The sequence below is a fragment of the Tenrec ecaudatus genome, chromosome 13 (genome assembly GCF_050624435.1).
Source record: "Tenrec ecaudatus isolate mTenEca1 chromosome 13, mTenEca1.hap1, whole genome shotgun sequence".
NCBI classification, from domain to species: Eukaryota; Metazoa; Chordata; class Mammalia; order Afrosoricida; family Tenrecidae; genus Tenrec; species Tenrec ecaudatus.
In genome coordinates, this window is record NC_134542.1 from 87,451,077 (window position 1) to 87,470,697 (window position 19,621).

At 42.4% G+C, this 19,621-nt stretch overlaps 1 pseudogene; it reads left to right on the top strand.

The window, feature by feature from the left end:
* The first annotated feature begins 11,092 nt into the window (after positions 1 to 11,092).
* Positions 11,093 to 11,731, top strand: LOC142424881 (mitochondrial fission factor pseudogene; annotated as a pseudogene).
* The last annotated feature ends 7,890 nt before the right edge of the window (positions 11,732 to 19,621 follow it).

A 19,621-nucleotide genomic window follows, 5' to 3' on the forward strand; every position in this document is an offset into this window, starting at 1 on the left:
CTGAAGGCTGCAATCCTTTATCTTCATCAGTAAGCACTTCAGGTCCATCTCACTTTCAGTGAAGCAAGGTTGTGTCATCTGCTTATTGCAGTTGTTAAACCTTTCTCCAATTCTGATGCTGAATTCTTCTTCATAGACTGTAACTTCCTGGTTATTTGCTAAGCATACAGAATGAACAATTGAATATGATGAGAGGACACAACGTGGATCACACCTTTCCTGATTATAAAACAGTGTTCTCTTGCTCTGTTTGCATAACTGCCACTTATTCCATGTACAGGTTCTACATGACCGCAATTAAGTGTTCTGAAATTCCCATTTATCTATGTAGGCTATCCATAGTTTGTTATGATCCACAGAGTCAATGCCTTGACATAGCCAATAAAACACAAGTAAACATCTTTCTGGTATTTTCTATTTTCAGCTAAGATCCATCAGACATTTGCATTGATATCCCTTGTTCCATGTCCTCTTCTGAATCTGGCCTGAACCTATGGCAGCTCCCTGTCAATGTACTGCTACAATTGTTGTTGGATGATCTTCAGCAAAATTGTATTTTCATGTGATATCAATGATCCTGTTCTATAATCTGAGCATTTGGTCGGGTCACCTTTCTTTGGAATGGGAACACATAGGGATATCTTCCAGGCAGCGGATCAAGTAGCTGTCTTCCCAATATCCTAGCATAGAGAGGGATCCCAGTGCATCACCAGCGTGTTGAAACATTTCAGTTGGTATTCCACCAATTCCTAGAGCTTTGTTTTTAGCACATGCTTTCAGTGCAATTTTAATTTCTTCCTTCAGTTCCACTGGTACTTGCTGATATGCTACCTCCTGAAAATGATGGAGTGTTTTGATACAGTGACTGGATTCTTTCCGTCTTCTTTGGATGCTTCCTGCATCAGTCAATGTTTTTCCCATAGACTCTGTCAGGATTACACATCAAGGCTTGCAATTTTTCTTGAGTTCTTTCAGTTTACGATATGCTGAGTGTTTTCTTCCTTTTTGGTTTTCTAACATAGTTTTTTCCACATTCCATTATAATATTTTACTTTGTCATCTCAGACTTTACTTTGAAATTTTCTGTTCAGCCTTTACTTCACTATTTTTTTTTCTTTTTTCTTAGCTACTCTATAACTAAGAGTCTATCCTGGCAGAGTTTCTGAGTACAGGAGCAGAGAGTCTTACCTCTCATCCACAGGGCAGTTAGAAGTTTTCACCTACACTTAACCCACAGCAACACCAAGAATCCTAAAGAAAATAATAATAGTGCTGCATAGATTAATGCATTTGAAAGCACTGAATTCTGTGTAAAACTTGTGCTAGATGTGTATTATGCACAAAAACTTGCAAAGAAATGCAATCCTCAATTCCTGACTGGTATTAAGAAAGTACTCAATAGATATCTTTGAATTTAATTAATGAATCTTACTAGATTTAGAATATGTCAAACTCAAACTCTGTCACAGACTAGTTGTATATTCCATGAAGGTATTCTACCCTGAATCCTTGACGGGAAACCGTGATGCCTCCGCTGCAGAGAGTTTCATTACTCCAGGACACATCCTTCCAGGGTAGCCCATGCTCAGTGACACACAAGAAATTTCAGCCCAACATGAGATACTCTGATGATGATGATGTTACAGGCTCCCCCCATGGTTTGGGCTAGGGATTCATTGGCCCTGCATCCCAGTTCAACTTCTCCCTCTTTCCAGTCTTGTTTCTTCCTCCTCCTCCTCTTCCACAGATGTTTTTCCTTAATAAATACCTCCCTTACAAAATGTCCTCTAAGCACCTGCTCCCAAAGAATGGGACTTCAGCATTCATCAAGTACCCAACAATCGCATGACATCAACTAAGACTCCAATTTTCTTTAGCTGCCCTATTCTGCAAGTCTTCGGGGAGAATCTGAATTCTTGTGATGTGTTATTATTCAGCCCAGAAGTAGTTTGTATCTTTCAGAATGTGAACTATGTAGAATGGCTTACAGTTAGCCCATGTTGCAAACTCCAGAGATGAGGTCTGAGCATGCTCCAAGGACATTATTTGTGGGGCTCACGTCCGTTTTCCTACTGTCGCCATGAAATAACACATCTTGGTCCTGCTGCTGTCTGTCTTCCTTCGCAGCAGCCTCATTCAATATGAAACGGATTGCTTTCATTCACAGTGTCTATCTCCAGGTTACAATCTCGCCAGGCACGCTCATGACTTAAGAACTAACCAATTTAAATGCTGGCTTCAGGACTCTCCAAATTGACAACAGATAAATTGATAATTACAGTAAGTATTCTCTGCTGTTCCAGTGGATCTTGCTCATTAATAGCGCCTTGGGCCCCATTGTAAGTGCACATACTGGGCTAGACATCAAATCACTCAACCACCATGGGATAAAAGTAATATGTACTCAGTGAAGATTTCTGCTGGGTTCACACTAATGACCTAGGAGTAGGCTTGAAGTCCTATTCATTAGTCACCTAAGAATCCTATTAATAAATTCTGTAAGATACAAAAATCATAGAAAACTACTTTCTCTATTCAAAGAGACCATTAACATTTAAAATCCATATCAGTTGGTGTGAAGTTAAACAGGGAATGTGCAAAGAGCATTTTTAACAGTTTTATTGGCACATAATTTACATAACATACACTTGAATAGTTCAACTGCTCAATCATATCAAGGATAATTGTACAATCATTACCACATTAATTTTAGAATACCCCTCAAGCATTTTTAATTAAAATGAAATAATATGAATGATAACTTTACAGGTAAATTTATTATTTGGTAAATTATAGGCATTTTCTTGTCACTGAATGAAAAATCTGAAAAATCACAAGAGTCAAAACAAAAAATCTCACAGTAGAAATTTTTTAAAAAAGGATCAAATTATATGGAAACAAAGCATTGGGTCTGATCAGGCCTCTCTCCTGTTTTGCACTCTATGGAGTGAATGGTACTAGCGTCAGTTTGTATACCCAGGAACCTCTTGGCTGACAATGCTAAGTTTTCAGAGAACTCCATTCATTAACCAAATAGTTAAGAATTCTGTGAAGCAGAAACATAAAGTGGATCACATAGTCTCTGAGGCCAGCTAGGGACACACCAGCAGCAATTAATTTGCTAACAGTAATGGGAAGAGCCACTTTTCCCTTGATATTGTCATCATTTCTCTATCTGAGCTCTCTAAAGCCCATTCCTATCCTCCAGACAAACACATTTCTTTTCAAGCAGAATCTGTGTGTCAGCCCTGTGTGCCCCCCAGGGCTGATCTGAGATGCACCATGAGGAGGTTGTGACTTGTCTATCCAAAGAGAATATGTCATAACATACTAAGACAAATAGCTCTTATATCCTATAAGCTATGTGATGGGCACATGGGTATATTTGTGAGACAAGAGGGCAAAAGTCTCCAGGAATCCACAATGATGCCAAAATAAATACAACCCCCCAGAGAGCCTTTCACTAAAATTCATCAATCACAAAATGACAAATATTATGAGACCACTGTGATAAGAGGAAAATAGTTTAAAATGAACATGTATACCCACAGGCACACACTTTGGACACTCCCAACAAGGGAAGGGCGTGGAAGGAATCCAAAGCCGTGCGCTAGCATGTGGGCAGGGGTTAACTTGGGTGAGATGGAAGCTAGTCGTCCAACAACGGTTGCATCAGTACACTGAGAGGAAGATGCCAGAGGTGCAGGCGGGACTCAAGAGGATATGGCACCGGGCTAGGTCCCAGCTGTTGTCAGATGAGTCTTGGCTGAAAGGAGAGCATATCATAAAGATGTTAACTTGTGTTTTATGTTCTACACAAAGGCATTTGGCTGTGTGGACCATAAACTATGGATAGCCTTGAGGAGAATGGGAATTCAGAACACCTCATTGTTCACATGCGGAACTCGTACATAGATCAAAAGGCGGTTGTGCACATAGAACAAAGGAATATGGCATGGTTTAAAATCAGGAGAGCTGTGTGTAGGGTTGTGGCTTCTTGTTATACTTACTCACACTGTATGCCAAGCAAATAATCAGAGAAGCTGGGTAATATGAAGAAGAATGCAGCATCAGGATTGCAGAAAGGCGTAACTTTTTTATTTATTTAAGGAGAACACGTTTTAAGCCCTAAACAGGACTAAGACAAAGATGGATCCTAAGGATGTGGGAGACCATTATCACAGATCATAATGACATGCATTTACTGAGATTTTGGCTTAAACAGGACATGGGAGGACAAAGGAAATTGTCACGGAAGCATGACCGGTGGCAGATCAATATAGCACAGTTGCAGCAGGGATGACAGAAATGGAAATGGGACCACAAAAGAGCTGACAAGATGGTCCAGGGCCCTCCAACCAAGGCACTCATGACTGAGTGACCCCAGTACCCCAATCTCCATCAAGGGCACACCCTGGCAAGCTTATAAAGGAAATTCTCCCTTCGGGGCTATTGGGTGGGAAGGGAAAGTGGGGCTTGAGTTGGGGGTGGGGGTGGAAACCTATTTTCTTTTAAATAATTTTATTGGGGACCCCTACATCTCTTATCACAATCCATCTATCCATTGTTACCATCATCATTCTTAAAATGGAAATTCATTTTCTAATGCACTCTGCCCAAGGCTGTACATATCCCTACCAGTGGTCAGAAGGAATTGAATGGAGGCTTGAACCAAGTGGGGATGTGCAATTGGATTTGGGGTTTTCATTCTATTCAATACCTTTGGCAAACCTGATGCTCAGAATTTTGAACCCAATACAGGATAAGTTCTGAAAATCTGCAATCTGAAAAGCTTCCCATCTTGACAAGTTAATAGAAAATAAAAGACACACAGGAACACCATAGGGGAGACAGAGGAAGGCTTAATTAATGACTTGCCATCTGCAGATGACACAACCTTGCTTGCTGAAAGTGAGGAAAATTTGAAGAAGTTGCTTATGAAAATCAAAGATTGCAGCCTTCGGTATGGATCAAAACTCAAGGTAAAGAATACCAAAAACTTCACAACTAGACCAATAGGTAACATCATGACAAATGGAGAAAATATTGAAGTTGTAAGAGATTTTGTCTTGCTTGGATCCACAATTAATGTTCATGGAACAACACCATACAAGGCTGGCTGGCAGGAATGACAGTTTATATGTCCCCCTGTTTGCTAGTTTTTGTCCAGTTTGCCCTTCTATTTGATCATCTAATTCTTCATCCATTGTTTGCTTGCAGACTTCCAAGACTTCTGTCTGCATCTGTTTCACTTGATCTCTGATGTCTTTACTGTAGGGGGAAAGCCTGGTGTATCTGACCAAGCCACTGTCTATTTCTACCCCTCTTAGGGTTTTCTAAAATCATATACTACTGTAGTACCAGGGTTAAATCAAAGAAACAGATAACTATGAGACAGACAAACAGATAGATCTATAGATGTAGAGAAATAGATGGATAATAGATAAAGTTATTTGATAGAGTATTTTGGTGTATGCAATTACAGGAGTTGATGGGATAGTCTCTGCAAGTCTTCAAATCTAATGCTGAAGCTTTGGGCCCACAGGGCACAGGCAGATATCAAGACAAAAGCCATACAGGAAAGGAGATTCAGGGAAATGTAGTTTACCTTAACCAAGTTGACATGTGGGGAAGCCACCACAAGTATGAATTCTTTTGATAAAATCTTCCTCGTTTACTTAGCATGATTGTCTTAGTATTCATCCATGTTATTGTATATATCAATAATTCATCCTTTTCGTTGCTGAGTAGTATTTCACTGCTGGAACCCCGGGTAGCTCAAATAGTTCAGCAGGTTGTAGGTTTAAGTCGATCCAGAGGTAACTTAGAAAAAAGGCCTAGTGATCTACTAAAAAAAAAAAAAAAAAGCAGTCATGGAATTAGAGAGCCTGCCTAGAATCCATGAAACATGCATCATCCCTTCTGTATGTACATCTTAAAAACCACTTTGACAGAGGAGACTCCAGCACCTCAGCTGGAGTCAGTCTTTCAAGATGTAGGGAAAGAGAAAAGATTACTCAGTTGCTGCTGTACTAAACTGTCCTAAGGGCGCCCAATCCAACAGACCCTCCTACCAGAAGGATGAGTAAACCTTACTGCAAATTCAAGCCAAGATAGTGGAGGGGTAAATATGTATCAAAGAAGGCAATCACTTCTCTTGGTAGGAAAACAGGGAGGAGCAACTGTACTTGCACTTTCTTCTAGTCCCAATATATGGTAGGTCAGGTTGACTAGAGAAACAAATCCAATGACACTCATGTATATGTAAGAGAGAGCTTTACATCAAAAAGTACTCATGCATCAATAAAAAATCACAGCCCAGTCCAACTCAAGTCCATATGTCCAATATGAATCCATAAGTCTGATAGTAATCCATAAATCCCTCTTCAGACTCACACAGCCAGAAGCAATGATGCAAAATGCAGGAAGATCACAGGCTGGTGGGTGAAAAGTCTTGTGGATCCAGTGGCAGTGGAAGCATCTCCAGGGTTCCTGCATGTCTCAGTGTGGCTCATCAACAGAAGGTGAAAGCAGAGAGGGGTGGGGGGAGTTCCCAGGGGGGGGTTATGAGGAGGCCATGCCCTCAAGGAGGCACCATCAGGCTGTGCCCTGGTTGATAGGCTAGGCTCCATCCCTACATTTCAAGTTGAACCAAAATTACATTACTATCACATAATCTAAGAACAGTTCGTTCTTACTATATGGCCCTGCTTGCTGCTCATCCTCAAGAAGAGATCACTGAAGAGATGGGATCTACAGCACAATCTAGTGAAGGGACTAGATGGTGCCCAGCTATCAGAAGGAAGAGTATCTGGGATCTTAAAGGCTGTCTTTAAACAAGCAGCCATCTGAGTGAGGTGTCAACTAAGTCCACATGGAAGAAACACCCCAGCCTGTGTGATCCAACATTTGTAAATAATATAATCCGAATAAAAAAGAATGAATGGTATCAGAGCTTAAATTGTGAATGTCTGGTTATTTGAAAGATTCAAACACACACACACACACACACACACACACACACACACACTCCCGAAATGGATATAGCTTTTATCATTTGTAAGGCAGTTTCCCTCAGCAGTGCTCAGTTTTCAGACCAAGAATAATTCTTCCCTATACTGAAGTGAGACCTTTATATGCATTTCCTAGCACCCCAAGCACAATGAGCCTGTCAGTCTGGCTAGAGGAAATAGGTAATATTGCCCGTCCTGTGTGAGCCCCAGAAAGGGCTCCATTTCACCTTGGAGGAAAATCTGTTCCAGACCTCAGGTTCTCTCCTCAGACAAATATGCCCCTTGGTGCCTTGCTGAATACCTGGGGGACTCTTTCTTCTCTGCATTCTGTCCTTAGTCTTCCTGGGCTCGCAGCACCATTGCATCAATTCAAGGAGGCTACCAGGCTCCATCTGGGCCCATCCTTTGTGCAACACAGCCTGGGAACTCTCCTCACAGTAAGTTGGGCCAAACAGAGGCCCATCATGTTCAGTACTCATCTCTAAAGAATAGCATTTCTTCATTGCCTGATGACCCACACCTTGAAAACTTGTTCTGTGAGGTAGTTAGTTCATTGTGCCAATCTGGCTGATAAACACATGTGGGATTAATTGAAGGGTGGAGAGATGAATGGCTCATTGAGCCTCGCCTTTCTAGTTCTTGGGTCTCTTGCTTTCTGATGGTCGGACTGCCTTAGCCAGTTCCCTGCTTCAGCTGGAAATGCTCACTTTCTGCAAGACATCCCCAGGGAGAAGCTGCATGGGCCTAACCCGATGCAGCCCTGGGTGCTGGAGCAGCTGTGTGGAGACACCTGCCAGCACTGAGATGCTTACAGGTTCACTGATTCGGCTTTCCTCCTGCAGTCGGTGTCATAGTGTGTGTTTTGTGAGATGGAGGAGGACTTTGTGGATTGGTGTCAGCCATATGGGTTAATGTTGGGCTTGTGGGCTTGGGCAGCACTGGGTTGGGATGTTTTCTTGATGTACACTTAACCTTTATATAAAACTGTCTCTTATACGTGAGCTTCTGTGGATTTGTTTCTCTAAAGTACCCTGACCAATACATTCTGTGTATTGTGTGGTGTTTATTTTCGGTAAAAAGGTAAAATTTTGTCAAATCCCTTAGTCCAAATTTTTTATGAAATACAATTACAATATTCATCCTATGACTTCACTTTCGTTTTCCCTAAATACAAAGAAGAAATCAGGATTTGTGAAATTTTATTTCCCCACTACTTACCTCATAAGCTAAGAATAGACAACATGGTAGGGATTTTAGAAACTAGTAGGCTGATAGGGAAAATAGTTCATACAACCTGCAATTTCTGTACCCTTGGTCACACTAATTGTGTGCATCAGGGTTAAGGCAAGATGAGAAAAATAGAGAATGACTTCAGAAAGAATATTTGGGAAGCCACGGTCCTTAACTTTGAGCATATTCTGAGTTCCACCGCCCTTCTTTCTCCTGTCAGTAGAACTCATGTAGCTACTTATTTCCCAGGGATGCTGGGAAGATTACGCTGGATCAATTAATCCATTGCTTTTGAAAAGTGCTATAGTCTTCCCTGAGTACTTTGTGAAAATTGCTCAGAAACACACTAATGATGTGCTGCTGAATTCACAAGATGAGAATGTCAACAAACAACATAAAAATGAAAGATACTGCTTTACAAAATGTGTCTCGCCCATTTATTCACTCAGGCAAAGTTTGGTTCCTTTCATGTGGACTGACTGCTTTCTGGCACACTAACAATGTGGATCTTTTATGGGTAGCAATAAAGCCTTATTAGTATAAAATTTCATTACAGCTAATGAGGTAAGATTGTCTGGCTTTACAGGAAGTTGGATGGATAAAGTCAGGAGAATTCAGAAAGGTGACGCGTGAGACACAGCCCTGCTGTACCGTCTCTGCAGTTCACTCAGCTCCCAGTTAGAGCCTTTGGCCCCTCAGTCTGAGGACCATGTTTTTTCCCATCCTCTAGGTGAGGGGTCTCAAACTGTGGTCCTGACGGGCAACAGTATTGAAGAAATGCAGATTCTCAGGCCCCACTCTGGAGCACAGGACTAGAATCTCAGGAGAGGGGCTGTGGTTACATAATCTGGTGTCGATTTGGGACTTGAGAGGATTAAGGGTGAAGGGGTGGAGTCTAGTCTGTCAATTGGGTCATAGCCAATGAGGCCTCTGTGCTGATCGAGCCCATGACCTGGGAACTAGAGAAGTCACATGGAGACCCCTGCCAGTGCTGAGATGCTTCTACTGCCACTGGGTCCACAAGACTTCCATTCACTGGCCTGTGATCTTCCTGTATTTGGTGTCATTGCATGTACTTCATGAGTCTGAATAGGACTTTATAAATTGGTATCAGATATATGGGCTAATATCAGACTTATGGACTTGATCTGGACTAGGCTGGGGTATGTTCTCAATATTCAACTGCTCTTGTATACAAAGCTCTTTCTTATACACATAGGAGTGTCTATGAATTTGTTTCTCTAGTCTACCCGGACTGACACAGGGGCCCAAACCCAAACTCACTGCCATCTGGTGGATTATGACACATAGTGACTCTATAGGCAGGGTAGGACTGGCTCCATAGGTTTCTGAGACTGTAGAAAGCCCAGTCTATGCCACCAGGACTCCTTGGAAGTGGAGCCTAGTAATTTACCAAATTCTCCAGAAGCTTCTAATGCAGATGTAAGTTTGAGAACAGCAGCTCTACCACCTCATCTTATTTATTCATCACTTATACATCTTATATTTGCTTGCTTATTTATTATCTTTCTTTCACTCTGGTTATACATTACAAATACCTCAGAAAAATCAAAACAATACAAAACTCACTTAAATTGGAATGACAGTGAGAGAAAACCTTCCCCTGAAATAAATAAATAAAAACTGACCCCACTGCCATCAAGCTGATTCTGACACATAGCAACTGTCTGTATAACACTTCAGTGACTTCGTAGATCTTTAAGAGTCAGACAGCCTCACTTTTCTTCCCAGGAGTGGCTGGTAGATTTGAACCACTGACCTTATGGTTAGTTTACATGAATGTGGCCCCAGGGCCCCTCGGACTATAAGAGAAAAGTCCATTTCTCTGTGTCACAGTCATCCACTTCATAGCATTTCTGTTATAATCGCAGTAGACTTGAAGGGCAAACTTTCAGATACTGAATGTCTCAGTGCTCTCCTCCTGCTGCAACTCTGGGAGTCAGCCTCATTTAGTTTGTAGAGATATGGCTTTTGGAATCCAGTCCTGAAAAAGAGACTCCTCCCTTGTTCCTCTAGCCAAGGCCCTATTTACACACCTACTGTGCTGAATGGACTCTGCCGGTGTCCCTGGCTTGGGAATCTGCCCAATACTGCAACCTCATAGGAACAGGTGTGCTGTGGGAAAGTCCGGTGATTTGGGAGTCAATATAATTGAATCTGAATTCTGACTCTTCCACCCACCCAGATTTGTGACATTCACTGAAATACTAAGGGGGAATATCAAAATCACTTGAACCCCCACTCACCTGGAGATGATTACTAATAATCTTTTACAGCCCACCTCAATACAGTAAATGCTTAGACTATGAAAGCACCACTTTGGACAACTCACACTTACCCTTTCGTATAATGTAAATGTGTCCCCTTTGTTGAATAAATGAACCAACCCACTCACAACAAACTCTTCATCACTATTACCTTCACTTGCTGCACATGCAGCTTTTAAATCCTTACAAAGACATTGAGTCTCACTCGGCCCACTGAGGGCTGCTCTGGCCAGTGCCTACCAAGCGTCCTGGGAGACAGTGGGCGCCAGCCCTCGCTGGGGACCCTGCAGTGGGCCCAAGAGAACCCAACTGGCTCCAAATCCAACACATGCCCTTTGAAGCAAATTTAAGGATTTCCTATGAAGCACAGAAGCAGGTAGTGCCAAGTAGCAAGCTGTAATAGTTACCCATTTCTGGAAAAGCAGTGCCAGTGTTTTTACGTAAACCAGTTCAGATGTGTAGGGGAAGTCGTGTAAAGTACACTGAACAGCAGGGTCGCAGTGTTGTCATGGCTATTGTAGGGTGAGTGGGGCAGCATTTCCCTCTCCCACTGCTGCTCAGATGGCGGGAAGTAGTCGCCTCCAGTATGAGATGGAATACACCGAAGGTATCAGTCAGCCAGCCAATGAGGGTCCCAGAGAAGTTAAAAGAAGCACCACTGAATTCTGACCTGGAACAAGGATTTCAAGAGGCTCTCCAAATGCTAGTGTGATGGAGCATTGTTGTGGCAGGAAATAAGGAAGACATTCCATTTTCAAGACCAGCAGATCTTGACCTTGCTCAGTCAACTCCCTTTAAGCCTCTGGCACTGAAAACACCACTGCGTGATCTTACACTAAGTGAACGACTGCTAGACTTTCTAGACTTAGAAAGACCTGCTCCAATGCCTGAAATCGAAGAAATCCGGACAGTTGGCACGCGAAAGCGAGAGCCCTCTATGAGTGAGCATGCTGTCCGCCAGAACGGACAGTGGATCAGGAACGATTCCATGTCTGGCATTTCCAATATGGCACGTCCCTCGAAGGAGCTTCAGATGACATTGCAGATGCAGCTTCCTTAAGAGGACAGCTAATCAAGCTGAATAGAAGCCTGCAGCTGCTCCAGGAGGAGAATAAAGAGCGGGCCAAGCGAGAGATGGTCATGTACTCCATCACGGTCGCCTGCTGGCTGCTCAACAGCTGGCTCTGGTTTCGGCGCTAAAGGGAATCCCAGCGCTCGAAGAGATTTGACTCAACAACTAGAAATAACGAATTTGCAAACCTCTCTGTTTCTGTCGTTGCATTGTATGCCGCCTTTTATAGTCCGTGTCCTGAAAATGTATTTCTCCCGGAGAGGCAGGACGGCCCGGTTTGCAGCAGTAAAGGTAGACTGTGTCACCCCACCATGGTGTCCTTGGAGCCGGTCCTGCAGGAACATTTGTGTCCCCTGCGCCCCGTGCGTGTTCTAGTGTGTGTGTGAGAGGCCTAGATCTTTGTCAACTCAGCCCTCACGACTGAGTATCTAAACAGGAGAAAGGGTGCACAGAGGAAGGATGGAGGTTTGTCCTTTATTCTCAGACACTGTTTGACTAAACCTATTTGCTACTCACCGTCACTGTGTCCCGAACCAGCACTAACGCGCCTGCAGCCCTGGGAAGGGGCCAGATGGAAGGAAGCCAAGGCCCCCCAGGTCTCCTGGGCATCTTCAGTCGGCACCAGGAAAGCCCTGCGATCCCTGACCTGTCAGCAGTTTGTCTGAGGGGGGAAGTGCGTGCTGTCTTCGTTTTAGTTTTGCGGTTGGTTTTCTATATGATGCGTTTTTACTCGGCCCATGTGTGCGTGATTTTAACATCTACAGAATAAGGTAAAAATGTGGGGTATTTAATACACTGGTCCTCCAAAGCAAAAAGAAAAAAAGAAAGAAAGAAAGAAATTGAATCTCTAGCTGCACTAAGATAAGGCAAACAAGACCATCCTCTGACTTAACCTACACTTTCAATTTGGAAATTAACTTCTCATAACCCAAGGACTGCCTAGACATGTCTTATGTGTATACGCGTGCATATAAAAAATGGATATAAATGAAATTATGTAGCATATAATGAGGACAATTTCCCTATCCCCCCTCTTTTTGGCTCACTCCATCCTCAATCCTCTTCTTTATTCACCCCAGTCAGTGAACCATTGTTAACAACCCATATCATCTTAATCCCCTTTCCATGTTCATGTAACCATATGCATATAGACGCTCAGAGGGATTTTCCCCATTCTTTACCGCTGTTTGTTAATGGAATATTGATGTGTGTGTGTGTGTGTGTGTGTGTGTGTATACATGGAGAGAGAGAAGCATACACCTTCCATTTCTTTTTTTTTAAAACATTTTATTAGGGGCTCATACAACTCATCACAATCCATGCATATACATACATCAATTGTATAAAGCATATCTGTACATTCTTTGCCCTAATCATCCTCTTTCTTTTTTTTATCTTTTCTTGTTTTACATTTTATTAGGGGCTCATACAACTCCCATCTCAATCCACACATATACATACATCAATTGTATAAAGCACATCCGTACATTCCTTGCCCCAATCACTCTCAAAGCATTTGCTCTCCACTCAAGCCCCCTGTATCAGGTCCTCTTTTTTTTCCCCTCCCTCCCTGCTCCTCCCTCCCCCATGATCCCCCGATAATCCACAGATTGTTATTTTGTCATATCTTGCCCTATCGGGAGTCTCCCTTCCCCCCCTCTCTGCCATCCATCCCCCAGGGAGGAGGTCACATGTGGATCCCTGTAATCAGTTCCCCCTTTCCACCCCACTCACCCTCCACTATCCCAGCCTCGCCCCTCACACCCCTGGTCCTGAAGGTATCATCCACCCTGGAATCCCTGTGCCTCCAGCTCCAATATGCACCAGTGTACAATCTCTGCCCTATCCAGCCCTGCACACCTCCCATTTCTTATGAACAATACATCATGAAACTCCCTCCAAGCAACTAGGATAGATTTAAATATAATTAATTCATTCAAAAATTCTAATAAAGGCTGTCTCAATCTCAGTCTATGAATTGCCAAAATAACCATTAACTGATTTCAATAAACTTTCTTTCTCGCTTGTGCGCATGTGTAAACACACATATCCTTACACTAGGATGGTCTTTCTGGGGTGATATTGCTATGTCAAATCTTTTGTGTGTTTTTGTTTATAGTAGATACTGCTGGGTAATCTTCCCAAAGGGCTGTAACATCCCAGATTTCCAAAAACAATGCTTCAGGTTTCTCTTCCCTGGCCATCAAAAGGTGTTAAGATTCTTTCTAAGTTTTCCAATTTGATGACTGAGGAATCAGAACTCATTGCTATTTAAATGTGTCTTCCTCTAATTATTACTGAAGTTTAAAAACTGCTTCATTGCTAATTAGTCATTTTGGATTTCTGAATTATCTACTACAACTTTTAAGGTTTTTTCTTTGGAAGTTCATTATCTGTTATACATTTGTGAGAGTTCTTATTAGAGATTTTTTCCCATTTGTCCATCTTATGTAATGCATTATTTCACATTGCATCAGTTGTCTTTTATGAAATCTCCTGTTCTACAAAGGATTTGTGATTTAAGCAGATAAATTTGCTATTTAATGTCTTTTGACTGCAGTGTCCTGGTTAAAGGCATCTCCCTAATGTGGATTTTATTCAATTTCAACTCAAATTATTATTTTAAAAGTATACTTAAGTATTTTATACAGCTGGTATTTATGTTTATGCATTGTGCAAAGTAAGGGGCCTCTAGCAGATGCAATCAACACATCCCCTTCTTTCCAGTCATGTCCCTGTAAACTTTCCATGTGCTCTGACAAATGTGCACCTGTCATAGCCTGAATTTCTGTGTCAGGAAGTGTTTTAATCAAACCCCAAAAAGAACAATGCTAGGACAATGCTACATAAGTTTGAAGTGTCAGGGAATCAACGCCATTATGAGCACCCACTAATGACTTTACAGCATTGATATAAATAAAAATAACCTGTGCTCTGGCTACATAATTTGCAGGGCCCTGGGCAAAATGAAAATGTGTGTCTCAGATCACCAGGTACAACCCATGGGGGACTGACTGTCTCTCATTGATGATCCAAATGCCATATCAAGACAAACCCCTGACATATATCAATGGTGAGTGAGAGGCCCCCACTAAATGCTGATAACCTCATGCTCATGGTTTACTTCATCTGAATGGTGTGTCTTCATCTTTGTCTTGTCTTTTCATATTGAAGACTTGATAAATGTTCTCCTTAATAAGATTTGCATCTCCTTTTGTGCCCTACAACAGCATGTGGTCACAATGGCATCCAAAAATTTGCAGAGATGTGGAGGCTTAAAAAAGGACAAGGCAGGGCAAAAGAAATGGTCACCAAAACATGATTGATAGCAGATTACGACATCACAGTTATAGGTGGGACTATAGAAATGGAAACAGGACCATTATTGGGACCTCTATATATGTTAGTACAGAAGTAAGGAGCGTGTTTACTGCCGAGAGTCATTTGGATATTTATAATACTAATTGAGGGATTAACTGGTCAAACGTGTAATTAATTCCCTCCTCTGATAGCTAAGGGACCCTGATGAGCAACAAATGGCAAGGTCAGCAGTTGGAAAGCACAACCTCGGGAAATAGATGGGCCTTTCTATTCTCATCAAGAGGGACAGTCTTGGAAGCTCACTGGGGCAGTTCACCCTGTTCTACAGGGTTGCTATGAGTGGGAATCTACTCAATAGCAATGAGTGTGTGTGTGTGTGTGTGTGTGTGTGTGTGTGTGTAATGTGATGACTGCAATTGCTTCTTCAATGAGGCATATGGTATTGGCTGCTATCGGTGAATTGTCAGGCCTTAGACAGCCCGAGGGCTGGATGTTCCCCACCCTGTGTTATACAGGAGTGTTTACAGATTTGTCCAGGACCTTCTGACCAAGGCACTCAGGGCATGACTCATGACGATGCAACATATGGCGGTCTCTCTCAAGAACATGCCAGGCAAACCCCTAAGGAATACTGCCTTTCCCTGGGCTGCCTAGGGAGGAATTGTAATTCACTTTCTACCATATTCTGCCTGCAGGCAAGACTGTTCACATCCCTGGCTAATGGTCTAAAGGAATTCAGTGGAGGCTTAATCCTAGCGGGCACTGAGCAAATAGATTTGTGGCTTTCACTATTATCAACAGCCTGCTGAAAACGAAGTGCTAAGAATTTAAGCGCTGATATATGCAGAGGCCCTAAATCCATTTTGACCCGACATAAATTCAGCCTCAATTGAATTACTTCTGACCATTAACCAGCAATGCAAAAATCTTTGTGCTCAGACAGATGGTATACAAAAGTGTAGAGGATTATTATGACTCCCCTACTCAGGCCAGAGAGGGGAAGTCTCACCCCCAGCTTTTTGTCTGGGCATGCCCTTAGTGGAAACAAGGGTACCAGGGCTTCATAGTCATGGGCCCCCCTGTTTACAGCCAATGCTGTAAACTTTTATAATCTGCAATAGTGTGCACGCCTATCCCTGTCACGGTCCCTCCTGGCACAATGAGGACCTGCTGTGCTGTCAGTCACGATTTTGTAACAACTTGCTTGTTTTCTATGTTCAGTCATTAGCAATGATGCCATGAACCCCTTGGACACCATCGGACCTTGTGCTGATGGTCGCTCTCATCTAGATGACTTGTCTTTGTCTTGTCTTTGTTTTGTCTATGACTATAAAGCAGTTTCCATAAAATATGCTTGAATTGGGGGTCTTTTTCCCCCTATGACAATACAGATTATGAACAGGAGTACCAAGGGACGGGAAAGAACATCTTGTTCTGTAACTCCCTCTTGAACACTGAGGAAATGTTCCTAAAAGTAATAAGACTATGCTCTGATTTATTTAGGGTTAGGGTGCTGCAGTTGGGTCCTTGCTCAAAAGAATTCACCGAAGTTGAGTTGATTCTGACTCAGCTCAACCTCATAAGAGATAGCAGAATTGCCCTTCGGGGGTTCCCAGGCTATATATCTGGGCAAAATGCCTCATCTTTTTTACAGGCGTGGTTGGCAGTTTCAGGCTGTTGACCTAACTGTTATTAGGCCAATTTGTGACCCACTACACCATCAGGGCTGCTAGTTGTATGTTTATACCTGTGATATACAAACAGTAATTCAAAATGAACCTGTAATAGAACTTGAATTCGAAGCACTTGGTTTGTGGACGGCTATGGTTTAGAGTGGAAACCCAACTCCCTTTTGAGCTTTAACATAAATTCAGCCTCCAGTGAATTCCTTCTGACCCATAACCAGTGAGATGACAACATTTGCCCTCCAGCAGACTTGATTAGAAATAGATTACCATGACTCCCTAGCCTGTCGAGGGAGGGAGGGGCCGTTTCACCCTCAGGGACTTGTCTTAATGTAACTTTGGATGTGAGGGTCACTTGGTCATGAGTCATACCCCAGCCAAGTTAGTCAACAGGTCACAGAACCAATCCTGTAAAACTTGCTATTATGCAAGAGTGTACTTATCCCAATCTTGGTCCGCTCACTGCCTGGAGTCCTGGCTGGGACAGTGGTGAATGGAGCTGCCAACAGTCATGATGTTGTGGTTATTTCCCTTGCTTTCTATATTTAAGCCACAGCCACAGTGGCATGAATCCTGTAGGCACCATCATGGCATCATGTTCATGGTCACCCTCACTTAAAGGATTTTCCTTTATTCTGTTTAAAACTTATTAAGAGGTACTCTATAAAATATACTTGAATCTGGAATCTCTCTCCCCCACAACAGAACTCAACAACAAAAAAGCAAACCACACAATTAAAAATGAGATTCTGAAGGGATCAGGTGTCAAAGAACAAAAAAATCATATCATTGTGTGCTTACCTCCCAGAAACAATCACTGAAGACAAATGTGTGCATAAGCAAATGTGGTGAAGAAAGCTAATGGTGCCCAGCTATGAAAAGGTATAGCATCTGGGGTCTTAAAGGCTTGAAGGTAAACAAGTGACCATCTAGCTCAGAAGCAACAAAGCCCACATGGAAGAAGCACACCAGCCTGTATAATCATGAGGTGTCAAAGGGATCAGGTATCAAGCATCAAAGAACAAAAGATCATATAATTGTGAATGAGGGGAGTGCAAAATGGGGACCCAAAGCCCAACTGTCAGCAGCTGGACAACCCCTTATGGAAAGGTCATGGGAAGGAGATGAGCCAGTCAAAGTGCAGTGTAGCCATGATAAAACGTACAACTTTCCTCTAGTTCCTTCTGAGAACCCAAATCAATACACTCACCAATATGAGACTGATTCCTTGAAGAGGCAAGAAAATAGGGATGGAGAAGGAGGGGTAGGGTAAGGCTCCTGAGATCCAGTCCCAAGGTGGACAAACATTTAAACACCCCACTGAAGCAGATATAAAACATAAGTGTTTACAATATGTATATAGAAATGGGACAAGTTCTCACCTCTAACCCACTGCCTCCTTTTTTATTTGTATGGTTTTCTTCTTTTTGAAAAGAACTCCTGGAAGCAGCATCTCATTCAAGAATGGTAGGGGTTCACTCCATCTACCTCTTGGGTTGGCTGCTCCCAAATATGCCGTTTCCCTCCCTCCCCTACCAAAATTCCAACCCAGTGCCATTGAGTTGAATCTAACTCACAGGGACCCCACAGGACAGAACAGAGCTGCTCCCTAGGGGTTCTGGGCTATATCCTCTTGGGGGAGCAGACAGCTTCATCTGTTTGCTTCTCCTTCAGAGGGGCTGGGTGGGTCCTACTACTGACCTTCAGGGGCACTTGATGCATGCCTCACTACACCACCAGGGCTCCAATCCCTATCCCTCAAGTACTCTGCATCTATCGTGTATATTTCTTCTCCCAGATGCAGGGCACGTGTGCTCTCTGTTTTATTAGCTCACAAATTGGAGGGACACAGAAAATGAGAACTGAGCTTATGGCGGGGTTGGTTTTGGGACTGGGCAAGGCTGCTTCTGGCTTTCCAGCCTTCTGCCCAGAACCATCCTTAGGATTAAAGCTCTTGTTCCCAAGGAAAAGTGTCTCCCTGTTCCTCACCTAGCCTCCAAAGTGTGATGCTGTGTTTATTAAATACCAAGATATTTGTCCTTTCTTTTGTAAACTATGTTGGCCGGGCATTAAACCAATATAGCTTTCAATGTTCATATTGGAAGAGAAAAAGTCCAAACTCACTAATCTACATATTTACCCTAAGAAGCTAAAATAGGAGTAATATATGAGGGGCTTCAAAAAGTTCATGGGGAAAAAATGGAGTTGAAAAATAATGGAATGTTTCTATGAATTTTGTAAAGCCCTCTCATATTAAATACAGAAAACTCACTCACTGCCGTTGAGTCAAATCTGCCACATAGTGACCCAATAGGACATGGCCAAACTGCCTCTGTGAGTGTCTGAGAATGTCACTTCTTATAGGAGTAGAAAGCCCCATTTTTCTCCTGTAAATTAAGATAAGGTTGAATAAATTAAATTATGAAAATAAGAGAGGACAATGAATCCAATTTTAATAGAGGAAGTCAGTGATATCATAAGCTAGTTGTTTGAAAATAATAAATTGCATAAACCCATAGCTACCCTAATCAAAGGACCCCTGGTGGCATAGTAGTTATCTGTTGGACTACATCTGAAAGGTCATGAGTTCAAAACCCCCAACTGCTCTGCTAAGGAAACATGAGGCTTTCTCCTCCCTTAATGTTTTGAGAATGATGATGGCAACAAATGTACAAATGTGCTTGACACAACGAATGTATGTATGAATTGTGATAAGGGTTGTATGAGTCCCCAATATAATGATTTTTTAAAAGAGTTACAGTCTCAGAAACTCACAGGGGCAGTTCTACTCCACCATATAGGTTGCTATGAGTTGGCATCAACTCAATGGCAATGAGTTTTTTTGGTTTGATACTAATGAAAGGGAAAAAAAGGAAAGATCAAAATTACCATTAATAAGAATGCATGACAGCACACCATAATTAAAAAACAGGTTGCCATTACTCACAGTGACATAGAGGCCCGAGCAGAACTGCCCCGCATGGTTTCCAAGGTTGTAAATCTTTATGGAAA